This window comes from Watersipora subatra, unplaced genomic scaffold, assembly GCF_963576615.1.
Source record: "Watersipora subatra unplaced genomic scaffold, tzWatSuba1.1 SCAFFOLD_61, whole genome shotgun sequence".
Classification (NCBI taxonomy): Eukaryota; Metazoa; Bryozoa; class Gymnolaemata; order Cheilostomatida; family Watersiporidae; genus Watersipora; species Watersipora subatra.
In genome coordinates, this window is record NW_027045370.1 from 209,592 (window position 1) to 222,934 (window position 13,343).

Consider the following 13,343-nt stretch of genomic DNA (forward strand, 5'->3'; position numbering starts at 1 on the left):
AATGTAAATTTTCAATTTCAACCAAACATGCTAGAAATGCTCCAATTGAGCTAATTAGCTTATTGAGAGTCCAATTTCAACCAAACATGCTAGAAATGCTCCAATTGAGCTAATTAGCTTACTAAGATAATATTATAAACGTCTGACAAAACTGAAAAATGTAAATTTTCAATTTCAAACAAACATGCTAGAAACGCTCAAATTGAGCTAATTAGCTCATTGTGAGAATATTGCAACTGTCTGACAAAAGTGAAAAATGTAAACTTCCAATTTCAACCAAACATGCTAGAAATGCTCCAATTGAGCTAATTAGCTTATTGTGAGAATATTACAAACGTCTGACAAAACTGAAAAATGTAAATTTTCAATTTCAACCAAACATGCTAGAAATGCTCCAATTGAGCTAATTAGCTTATTGTGAGAATATTACAAACGTCTGACAAAACTGAAAAATGTAAATTTCCAATTTCAACCAAACATGCTAGAAATGCTCCAATTGAGCTAATTAGCATATTGTGAGAATATTTAAAACGTCTGACAACACTGAAAAATGTAAATTTCCAATTTCAACCAAACATGCTAGAAATGCCCCAATTGAGCTAATTAGCTTATTGTGAGAATATTACAAACGTCTGACAAGACTGAAAAATGTAAATTTCCAATTTCAACCAAACATGCTAGAAATGCTCCAATTGAGCTAATTAGCTTATTGTGAGAATATTACAAACGTCTGACAAAACTGAAAAATGTAAATTTCCAATTTCAACCAAACATGCTAGAAATGCTCAAATTGCGCAAAGAAGCCTACTGTAAGAATTTTACAAACGTCTGACAAAACTGAAAAATGTAAATTTCCGATTTCAACCAAACATGCTAGAAATGCTCCATATGAGCTAATTAGCTTATTGAGAGAACATTGCAATTGTCAGACAAAAGTGAAAAATGTAAACTTGCAATTTCAAACAAACACGCTAGAAATGCTCCAATTAAGCTAATTAGCTTATTGTGAGAATATTACAAACGTCTGACAAAAGTGAAAAATGTAAATTTCCAATTTCAACCAAACATGCTAGAAATGCTCAAATTTCGCAAATAAGCCTACTGTAAGAATTTTACAAACGTCTGACAAAACTGAAAAATGTAAATTTCCAATTTCAACCAAACATGCTAGAAATGCTCCAATTGAGCTAATTAGCTTATTGAGAGAATATTGCAATTGTCTGACAAAAGTGAAAAATGTAAATTTCCAATTTCAACCAAAAATGCTAGAAATGCTCCAATTGAGCTAATTAGCTTATTGTGAGAATATTACAATTGTCTGACAAAAGTGAAAAATGTAAATTTCCAATTTCAACCAAACATGCTAGAAATGCTCCAAATGAGCTAATTAGCTTATTGTGAGAATATTACAAACGTCTGACAAAACTGAAAAATGTAAATTTTCAATTTCAACCAAACATGCTAGAAATGCTCCAATTGAGCTAATTAGCTTATTGTGAGAATATTGCAATTGTCTGACAAAATTGAAAAATGTAAATTTCCAATTTCAACCAAACATGCTAGAAATGCTCCAATTGAGCTAATTAGCTTATTGTTAGAATATTACAAACGTCTGACAAAAGTGAAAAATGTAAATTTCCAATTTCAACCAAACATGCTAGAAATGTTCCGATTGAGCTAATTAGCTTTTTGTGAGAATATTACAAACGTCTGATAAAACTGAAAAATGTAAATTTCCAATTTTAAACAAACATGCTAGAAATGCTCTAATTGAGCTAATTAGCTCATTGTGAGAATATTGCAACTGTCTAACAAAAGTGAAAAATGTAAATTTCCAAATTCAACCAAACATGCTAGAAATGCTCCAATTGAGCTAATTAGCTTATTGAGAGAATATTGCAATTGTCTGACAAAAGTGAAAAATGTAAATTTCCAATTTCAACCAAACATGCTAGAAATGCTCCAATTGAGCTAATTAGATTATTGTGAGAATATTACAAACGTCTGACAAAAGTGAAAAATGTAAATTTCCAATTTCAACCAAACATGCTAGAAATGCTCAAATTGCGCAAATAAGCCTACTGTAAGAATTTTACAAACGTCAGACAAAACTGAAAAATTTAAATTTCCAATTTCAACCAAACATGCTAGAAATGCTCCAATTGAGCTAATTAGCTTATTGTGAGAATATTACAAACGTCTGACAAAACTGAAAAATGTAAATTTCCAATTTCAACCAAACATGCTAGAAATGCTCAAATTTCGCAAATAAGCCTACTGTAAGAATTTTACAAACGTCTGACAAAACTGAAAAATGTAAATTTCCAATTTCAACCAAACATGCTAGAAATGCTCCAATTGAGCTAATTAGCTTATTGAGAGAATATTGCAATTGTCTGACAAAAGTGAAAAATGTAAATTTCCAATTTCAACCAAACATGCTAGAAATGCTCCAATTAAGCTAATTAGCTTATTGTGAGAATATTACAAACGTCTGACAAACATGATAAATGTAAATTTCCAATTTCAACCAAACATGCTAGAAATGCTCTAATTGAGCTAATTAGCTTATTGTGAGAATATTACAAACGTCTGACAAAAGTGAAAAATGTAAATTTCCAATTTCAACCAAACATGCTAGAAATGCTCCAATTGAGCTAATTAGCTTATTGTGAGAATATTGCAACTGTCTGACAAAAGTGAAAAATGTAAATTTCCAATTTCAACCAAACATGCTAGAAATGCTCCAATTGAGCTAATTAGCTTATTGTGAGAATATTACAAACGTCTGACAAAAGTGAAAAATGTAAATTTCCAATTTCAACCAAACATGCTAGAAATGCTCCGATTGAGCTAATTAGCTTATTGTGAGAATATTACAAACGTCTGATAAAACTGAAAAATGTAAATTTTCAATTTCAACCAAACATGCTAGAAATGCTCCAATTGAGCTAATTAGCTTATTGTGAGAATATTACAAACGTCTGACAAAAGTGAATAATGTAAATTTCCAATTTCAACCAAACATGCTAGAAATGCTCCAATTGAGCTAATTAGCTTATTGTGAGGATATTACAAACGTTTGACAAAATTGAAGAATGTAATTTTCCAATTTCAACCAAACATGCTAGAAATGCTCCAATTGAGCTAATTAGCTTTTTGTGAGAATATTACAAACGTCTGACAAAAGTGAATAATGTATATTTCCAATTTCAACCAAACATGCTAGAAATGCTCCAATTGAGCTAATTAGCTTATTGAGAGTCCAATTTCAACCAAACATGCTAGAAATGCTCCAATTGAGCTAATTAGCTTACTGTGATAATATTATAAACGTCTGACAAAACTGAAAAATGTAAATTTTCAATTTCAAACAAACATGCTAGAAACGCTCAAATTGAGCTAATTAGCTCATTGTGAGAATATTGCAACTGTCTGACAAAAGTGAAAAATGTAAACTTCCAATTTCAACAAAACATGCTAGAAATGCTCCAATTGAGCTAATTAGCTTATTGTGAGAATATTACAAACGTCTGACAAAACTGAAAAATGTAAATTTTCAATTTCAACCAAACATGCTAGAAATGCTCCAATTGAGCTAATTAGCTTATTGTGAGAATATTACAAACGTCTGACAAAACTGAAAAATGTAAATTTCCAATTTCAACCAAACATGCTAGAAATGCTCCAATTGAGCTAATTAGCTTATTGAGAGAATATTACAAACGTCTGACAAAACTGAAAAATGTAAATTTCCAATTTCAACCAAACATGCTAGAAATGCTCCAATTGAGCTAATTAGCTTATTGTGAGAATATTTAAAACGTCTGACAACACTGAAAAATGTAAATTTCCAATTTCAACCAAACATGCTAGAAATGCCCCAATTGAGCTAATTAGCTTATTGAGAGAACATTGCAATTGTCAGACAAAAGTGAAAAATGTAAACTTGCAATTTCAACCAAACACGCTAGAAATGCTCCAATTAAGCTAATTAGCTTATTGTGAGAATATTACAAACGTCTGACAAAAGTGAAAAATGTAAATTTCCAATTTCAACCAAACATGCTAGAAATGCTCAAATTTCGCAAATAAGCCTACTGTAAGAATTTTACAAACGTCTGACAAAACTGAAAAATGTAAATTTCCAATTTCAACCAAACACGCTAGAAATGCTCCAATTGAGCTAATTAGCTTATTGAGAGAATATTGCAATTGTCTGACAAAAGTGAAAAATGTAAATTTCCAATTTCAACCAAAAATGCTAGAAATGCTCCAATTGAGCTAATTAGCTTATTGTGAGAATATTACAATTGTCTGACAAAAGTGAAAAATGTAAATTTCCAATTTCAACCAAACATGCTAGAAATGCTCCAAATGAGCTAATTAGCTTATTGTGAGAATATTACAAACATCTGACAAAACTGAAAAATGTAAATTTTCAATTTCAACCAAACATGTTAGAAATGCTCCAATTGAGCTAATTAGCTTATTGTGAGAATATTACAAACGTCTGACAAAACTGAAAAATGTAAATTTCCAATTTCAACCAAACATGCTAGAAATGCTCCAATTGAGCTAATTAGCTTATTGTGAGAATATTACAAACGTCTGACAACACTGAAAAATGTAAATTTCCAATTTACACCAAACATGCTAGAAATGCTCCAATTGAGCTAATTAGCTTATTGTGAGAATATTATAAACGCCTGACAAAACTGAAAAATGTAAATTTTCAATTTCAAGCAAACATGCTAGAAACGCTCTAATTGAGCTAATTAGCTCATTGTGAGAATATTGCAACTGTCTGACAAAAGTGAAAAATGTAAATTTCCAATTTCAACCAAACATGCTAGAAATGCTCCAATTGAGCTAATTAGCTTATTGAGAGAATATTGCAATTGTCTGACAAAAGTGGAAAATGTAAATTTCCAATTTCAACCAAACATGCTAGAAATGCTCCAATTGAGCTAATTAGCTTATTGTGAGAATATTACAAACGTCTGACAAAACTGAAAAATGTAAATTTCCAATTTCAACCAAACATGCTAGAAATTCTCCAATTGCGCAAATAAGCCTACTGTAAGAATTTTACAAACGTCTGACAAAACTGAAAAATGTAAATTTCCAATTTCAACCAAACATGCTAGAAATGCTCCAATTGAGCTAATTAGCTTATTGAGAGAATATTGCAATTGTCTGACAAAAGTGAAAAATGTAAATTTCCAATTTCAACCAAACATGCTAGAAATGCTCCAATTAAGCTAATTAGCTTATTGTGAGAATATTACAAACGTCTGACAAACATGATAAATGTAAATTTCCAATTTCAACCAAACATGCTAGAAATGCTCTAATTGAGCTAATTAGCTTATTGTGAGAATATTACAAACGTCTGACAAAACTGAAAAATGTAAATTTCCAATTTCAACCAAACACGCTAGAAATGCTCCAATTGAGCTAATTAGCTTATTGTGAGAATCTTGCAATTGTCTTACAAAAGTGAAAAATGTAAATTTCCAATTTCAATCAAACATGCTAGAAATGCTCCAATTGTGCTAATTAGCTTATTGTGAGAATATTACAAACGTCTGACAAAAGTGAAAAATGTAAATTTCCAATTTCAACCAAACATGCTAGAAATGCTCCGATTGAGCTAATTAGCTTATTGTGAGAATATTACAAACGTCTGATAAAACTGAAAAATGTAAATTTTCAATTTCAACCAAACATGCTAGAAATGCTCCAATTGAGCTAATTAGCTTATTGTGAGAATATTATAAACGCCTGACAAAACTGAAAAATGTAAATTTTCAATTTCAAGCAAACATGCTAGAAACGCTCTAATTGAGCTAATTAGCTCATTGTGAGAATATTGCAACTGTCTGACAAAAGTGAAAAATGTAAATTTCCAATTTCAACAAAACATGCTAGAAATGCTCCAATTGAGCTAATTAGCTTATTAAGAGAATATTGCAATTGTCTGACAAAAGTGGAAAATGTAAATTTCCAATTTCAACCAAACATGCTAGAAATGCTCCAATTGAGCTAATTAGCTTATTGTGAGAATATTACAAACGTCTGACAAAACTGAAAAATGTAAATTTCCAATTTCAACCAAACATGCTAGAAATGCTCCAATTGCGCAAATAAGCCTACTGTAAGAATTTTACAAACGTCTGACAAAACTGAAAAATGTAAATTTCCAATTTCAACCAAACATGCTAGAAATGCTCCAATTGAGCTAATTAGCTTATTGAGAGAATATTGCAATTGTCTGACAAAAGTGAAAAATGTAAATTTCCAATTTCAACCAAACATGCTAGAAATGCTCCAATTAAGCTAATTAGCTTATTGTGAGAATATTACAAACGTCTGACAAACATGATAAATGTAAATTTCCAATTTCAACCAAACATGCTAGAAATGCTCTAATTGAGCTAATTAGCTTATTGTGAGAATATTATAAACGCCTGACAAAAGTGAATAATGTATATTTCCAATTTCAACCAAACATGCTAGAAATGCTCCAATTGAGCTAATTAGCTTATTGAGAGTCCAATTTCAACCAAATATGCTAGAAATGCTCCAATTGAGCTAATTAGCTTACTGTGAGAATATTATAAACGTCTGACAAAACTGAAAAATGTAAATTTTCAATTTCAAACAAACATGCTAGAAACGCTCAAATTGAGCTAATTAGCTCATTGTGAGAATATTGCAACTGTCTGACAAAAGTGAAAAATGTAAACTTCCAATTTCAACCAAACATGCTAGAAATGCTCCAATTGAGCTAATTAGCTTATTGTGAGAATATTACAAACGTCTGACAAAACTGAAAAATGTAAATTTTCAATTTCAACCAAACATGCTAGAAATGCTCCAATTGAGCTAATTAGCTTATTGTGAGAATATTACAAACGTCTGACAAAACTGAAAAATGTAAATTTCCAATTTAAACCAAACATGCTAGAAATGCTCCAATTGAGCTAATTAGCTTATTGTGAGAATATTACAAACGTCTGACAAAACTGAAAAATGTAAATTTCCAATTTCAACCAAACATGCTAGAAATGCTCAAATTGCGCAAAGAAGCCTACTGTAAGAATTTTACAAACGTCTGACAAAACTGAAAAATTTAAATTTCCGATTTCAACCAAACATGCTAGAAATGCTCCATATGAGCTAATTAGCTTATTGAGAGAACATTGCAATTGTCTGACAAAAGTGAAAAATGTAAACTTGCAATTTCAACCAAACATGCTAGAAATGCTCCAATTAAGCTAATTAGCTTATTGTGAGAATATTACAAACGTCTGACAAAAGTGAAAAATGTAAATTTCCAATTTCAACCAAACATGCTAGAAATGCTCAAATTTCGCAAATAAGCCTACTGTAAGAATTTTACAAACGTCTGACAAAACTGAAAAATGTAAATTTCCAATTTAAACTAAACATGCTAGAAATGCTCCAATTGAGCTAATTAGCTTATTGAGAGAATATTGCAATTGTCTGACAAAAGTGAAAAATGTAAATTTCCAATTTCAACCAAAAATGCTAGAAATGCTCCAATTGAGCTAATTAGCTTATTGTGAGAATATTACAATTGTCTGACAAAAGTGAAAAATGTAAATTCCCAATTTCAACCAAACATGCTAGAAATGCTCCAAATGAGCTAATTAGCTTATTGTGAGAATATTACAAACGTCTGACAAAACTGAAAAATGTAAATTTTCAATTTCAACCAAACATGCTAGAAATGCTCCAATTGAGCTAATTAGCTTATTGTGAGAATATTACAAACGTCTGACAAAAGTGAAAAATGTAAATTTCCAATTTCAACCAAACATGCTAGAAATGCTCCAATTGAGCTAATTAGCTTATTGTGAGAATATTGCAATTGCCTGACAAAATTGAAAAATGTAAATTTCCAATTTCAACCAAACATGTTAGAAATGCTCCAATTGAGCTAATTAGCTTATTGTGAGAATATTACAAACGTCTGACAAAACTGAAAAATGTAAATTTCCAATTTCAACCAAACATGCTAGAAATGCTCCAATTGAGCTAATTAGCTTATTGTGAGAATATTACAAACGTCTGACAAAACTGAAAAATGTAAATTTCCAATTTCAACCAAACATGCTAGAAATGCTCCAATTGCGCAAATAAGCCTACTGTAAGAATTTTACAAACGTCTGACAAAACTGAAAAATGTAAATTTCCAATTTCAACCAAACATGCTAGAAATGCTCCAATTGAGCTAATTAGCTTATTGAGAGAATATTGCAATTGTCTGACAAAAGTGAAAAATGTAAATTTCCAATTTCAACCAAACATGCTAGAAATGCTCCAATTAAGCTAATTAGCTTATTGTGAGAATATTACAAACGTCTGACAAACATGATAAATGTAAATTTCCAATTTCAACCAAACATGCTAGAAATGCTCTAATTGAGCTAATTAGCTCATTGTGAGAATATTACAAACGTCTGACAAAAGTGAAAAATGTAAATTTCCAATTTCAACCAAACATGCTAGAAATGCTCCAATTGAGCTAATTAGCTTATTGTGAGAATCTTGCAATTGTCTGACAAAAGTGAAAAATGTAAATTTCCAATTTCAACCAAACATGCTAGAAATGCTCCAATTGAGCTAATTAGCTTATTGTGAGAATATTACAAACGTCTGACAAAAGTGAAAAATGTAAATTTCCAATTTCAACCAAACATGCTAGAAATGCTCCGATTGAGCTAATTAGCTTATTGTGAGAATATTACAAACATCTGATAAAACTGAAAAATGTAAATTTTCAATTTCAACCAAACATGCTAGAAATGCTCCAATTGAGCTAATTAGCTTATTGTGAGAATATTACAAACGTCTGACAAAACTGAAAAATGTAAATTTCCAATTTCAACCAAACATGCTAGAAATGCTCCAATTAAGCTAATTAGCTTATTGTGAGAATATTACAAACGTCTGACAAACATGATAAATGTAAATTTCCAATTTCAACCAAACATGCTAGAAATGCTCTAATTGAGCTAATTAGCTTATTGTGAGAATATTACAAACGTCTGACAAAAGTGAAAAATGTAAATTTCCAATTTCAACCAAACATGCTAGAAATGCTCCAATTGAGCTAATTAGCTTACTGTGAGAATCTTGCAATTGTCTGACAAAAGTGAAAAATGTAAATTTCCAATTTCAACCAAACATGCTAGAAATGCTCCAATTGAGCTAATTAGCTCATTGTGAGAATATTACAAACGTTTGACAAAATTGAAGAATGTAATTTTCCAATTTCAACCAAACATGCTAGAAATGCTCCAATTGAGCTAATTAGCTTATTGTGAGAATATTACAAACGTCTGACAAAAGTGAATAATGTATATTTCCAATTTCAACCAAACATGCTAGAAATGCTCCAATTGAGCTAATTAGCTTATTGAGAGTCCAATTTCAACCAAACATGCTAGAAATGCTCCAATTGAGCTAATTAGCTTACTGTGAGAATATTATAAACGTCTGACAAAACTGAAAAATGTAAATTTTCAATTTCAAACAAACATGCTAGAAACGCTCAAATTGAGCTAATTAGCTCATTGTGAGAATATTGCAACTGTCTGACAAAAGTGAAAAATGTAAACTTCCAATTTCAACCAAACATGCTAGAAATGCTCCAATTGAGCTAATTAGCTTATTGTGAGAATATTACAAACGTCTGACAAAACTGAAAAATGTAAATTTTCAATTTCAACCAAACATGCTAGAAATGCTCCAATTGAGCTAATTAGCTTATTGTGAGAATATTACAAACGTCTGACAAAACTGAAAAATGTAAATTTCCAATTTAAACCAAACATGCTAGAAATGCTCCAATTGAGCTAATTAGCTTATTGTGAGAATATTACAAACGTCTGACAAAACTGAAAAATGTAAATTTCCAATTTCAACCAAACATGCTAGAAATGCTCAAATTGCGCAAAGAAGCCTACTGTAAGAATTTTACAAACGTCTGACAAAACTGAAAAATTTAAATTTCCGATTTCAACCAAACATGCTAGAAATGCTCCATATGAGCTAATTAGCTTATTGAGAGAACATTGCAATTGTCTGACAAAAGTGAAAAATGTAAACTTGCAATTTCAACCAAACATGCTAGAAATGCTCCAATTAAGCTAATTAGCTTATTGTGAGAATATTACAAACGTCTGACAAAAGTGAAAAATGTAAATTTCCAATTTCAACCAAACATGCTAGAAATGCTCAAATTTCGCAAATAAGCCTACTGTAAGAATTTTACAAACGTCTGACAAAACTGAAAAATGTAAATTTCCAATTTAAACTAAACATGCTAGAAATGCTCCAATTGAGCTAATTAGCTTATTGAGAGAATATTGCAATTGTCTGACAAAAGTGAAAAATGTAAATTTCCAATTTCAACCAAAAATGCTAGAAATGCTCCAATTGAGCTAATTAGCTTATTGTGAGAATATTACAATTGTCTGACAAAAGTGAAAAATGTAAATTCCCAATTTCAACCAAACATGCTAGAAATGCTCCAAATGAGCTAATTAGCTTATTGTGAGAATATTACAAACGTCTGACAAAACTGAAAAATGTAAATTTTCAATTTCAACCAAACATGCTAGAAATGCTCCAATTGAGCTAATTAGCTTATTGTGAGAATATTACAAACGTCTGACAAAAGTGAAAAATGTAAATTTCCAATTTCAACCAAACATGCTAGAAATGCTCCAATTGAGCTAATTAGCTTATTGTGAGAATATTGCAATTGCCTGACAAAATTGAAAAATGTAAATTTCCAATTTCAACCAAACATGTTAGAAATGCTCCAATTGAGCTAATTAGCTTATTGTGAGAATATTACAAACGTCTGACAAAACTGAAAAATGTAAATTTCCAATTTCAACCAAACATGCTAGAAATGCTCCAATTGAGCTAATTAGCTTATTGTGAGAATATTACAAACGTCTGACAACACTGAAAAATGTAAATTTCCAATTTACACCAAACATGCTAGAAATGCTCCAATTGAGCTAATTAGCTTATTGTGAGAATATTATAAACGCCTGACAAAACTGAAAAATGTAAATTTTCAATTTCAAGCAAACATGCTAGAAACGCTCTAATTGAGCTAATTAGCTTATTGTGAGAATATTGCAACTGTCTGACAAAAGTGAAAAATGTAAATTTCCAATTTCAACCAAACATGCTAGAAATGCTCCAATTGAGCTAATTAGCTTATTGAGAGAATATTGCAATTGTCTGACAAAAGTGAAAAATGTAAATTTCCAATTTCAACCAAACATGCTAGAAATGCTCCAATTAAGCTAATTAGCTTATTGTGAGAATATTACAAACGTCTGACAAACATGATAAATGTAAATTTCCAATTTCAACCAAACATGCTAGAAATGCTCTAATTGAGCTAATTAGCTTATTGTGAGAATATTACAAACGTCTGACAAAAGTGAAAAATGTAAATTTCCAATTTCAACCAAACATGCTAGAAATGCTCCAATTGAGCTAATTAGCTTATTGTGAGAATCTTGCAATTGTCTGACAAAAGTGAAAAATGTAAATTTCCAATTTCAACCAAACATGCTAGAAATGCTCCAATTGAGCTAATTAGCTTATTGTGAGAATATTACAAACGTCTGACAAAAGTGAAAAATGTAAATTTCCAATTTCAACCAAACATGCTAGAAATGCTCCAATTAAGCTAATTAGCTTATTGTGAGAATATTACAAACGTCTGACAAACATGATAAATGTAAATTTCCAATTTCAACCAAACATGCTAGAAATGCTCTAATTGAGCTAATTAGCTTATTGTGAGAATATTACAAACGTCTGACAAAAGTGAAAAATGTAAATTTCCAATTTCAACCAAACATGCTAGAAATGCTCCAATTGAGCTAATTAGCTTATTGTGAGAATCTTGCAATTGTCTGACAAAAGTAAAAAATGTAAATTTCCAATTTCAACCAAACATGCTAGAAATGCTCCAATTGAGCTAATTAGCTTATTGTGAGAATATTACAAACGTCTGACAAAAGTGAAAAATGTAAATTTCCAATTTCAACCAAACATGCTAGAAATGCTCCGATTGAGCTAATTAGCTTATTGTGAGAATATTACAAACATCTGATAAAACTGAAAAATGTAAATTTTCAATTTCAACCAAACATGCTAGAAATGCTCCAATTGAGCTAATTAGCTTATTGTGAGAATATTACAAACGTCTGACAAAACTGAAAAATGTAAATTTCCAATTTCAACCAAACATGCTAGAAATGCTCCAATTGAGCTAATTAGCTTATTGTGAGAATATTACAAACGTTTGACAAAATTGAAGAATGTAATTTTCCAATTTCAACCAAACATGCTAGAAATGCTCCAATTGAGCTAATTAGCTTATTGTGAGAATATTACAAACGTCTGACAAAAGTGAATAATGTATATTTCCAATTTCAACCAAACATGCTAGAAATGCTCCAATTGAGCTAATTAGCTTATTGAGAGTCCAATTTCAACCAAACATGCTAGAAATGCTCCAATTGAGCTAATTAGCTTACTGTGAGAATATTATAAACGTCTGACAAAACTGAAAAATGTAAATTTTCAATTTCAAACAAACATGCTAGAAACGCTCAAATTGAGCTAATTAGCTCATTGTGAGAATATTGCAACTGTCTGACAAAAGTGAAAAGTGTAAACTTCCAATTTCAACCAAACATCCTAGAAATGCTCCAATTGAGCTAATTAGCTTATTGTGAGAATATTACAAACGTCTGACAAAACTGAAAAATGTAAATTTTCAATTTCAACCAAACATGCTAGAAATGCTCCAATTGAGCTAATTAGCTTATTGTGAGAATATTACAAACGTCTGACAAAACTGAAAAATGTAAATTTCCAATTTAAACCAAACATGCTAGAAATGCTCCAATTGAGCTAATTAGCTTATTGTGAGAATATTACAAACGTCTGACAAAACTGAAAAATGTAAATTTCCAATTTCAACCAAACATGCTAGAAATGCTCAAATTGCGCAAAGAAGCCTACTGTAAGAATTTCACAAACGTCTGACAAAACTGAAAAATTTAAATTTCCGATTTCAACCAAACATGCTAGAAATGCTCCATATGAGCTAATTAGCTTATTGAGAGAACATTGCAATTGTCTGACAAAAGTGAAAAATGTAAACTTGCAATTTCAACCAAACATGCTAGAAATGCTCCAATTAAGCTAATTAGCTTATTGTGAGAATATTACAAACGTCTGACAAAAGTGAAAAATGTAAATTTCCA